Genomic DNA, 584 nt, shown 5'->3' on the forward strand with positions numbered 1-584 from the left:
ATTCAAGAAAAACTAGGTCTAACTCTCTGAACCAGATGTATGAAATCTAGAAGAAAACAGTTTCTGTGAAGCTTGGTCTGAATTCTGATCAGTTTATTTCTTGTCAATAGGTATGTGATATAATGGCTCCCTTCCTTCTGAAAACTGTAAATCAGGATATAGAAAACTAAAAGGAGACAGCTTCTGTTTGTAATAGAACAGCCTTCATTTGAGACAGACGTTAAGAAATTCTTGTTTCAAGGTCCCTTTCCTGAGCCATGCCTAGTTAACCTGTGGTGGTAAATCTCTTCCAGTCAATGTTTATTGAGAACGCTTGGATTTTGCCCAAGATTTATCTACATGACACACAGTAATTAAAAATACCAAGCTGGTAGAACTAACTTTCTTGGATGTTTAACAGACTTTGAGGCCTATAATAATTTGGTCAGAGGAACATAAAGGACAGTTTTTGCTCCTTGCCCTCCTAGATCGAATAGTTCCATTGGACGATGAGCATCTCTCAAAATGTCTTGTAATGGTGGTGGGTCACCTGTCCTCTTAATCAAGGAAGGTGAGGAGACCCCACCAGATGGACTTGAACCAGT

Source organism: Nannospalax galili, unplaced genomic scaffold (assembly GCF_000622305.1).
Source record: "Nannospalax galili isolate Female #2095 unplaced genomic scaffold, S.galili_v1.0 scaffold681, whole genome shotgun sequence".
In the NCBI taxonomy this organism is placed as follows: Eukaryota; Metazoa; Chordata; class Mammalia; order Rodentia; family Spalacidae; genus Nannospalax; species Nannospalax galili.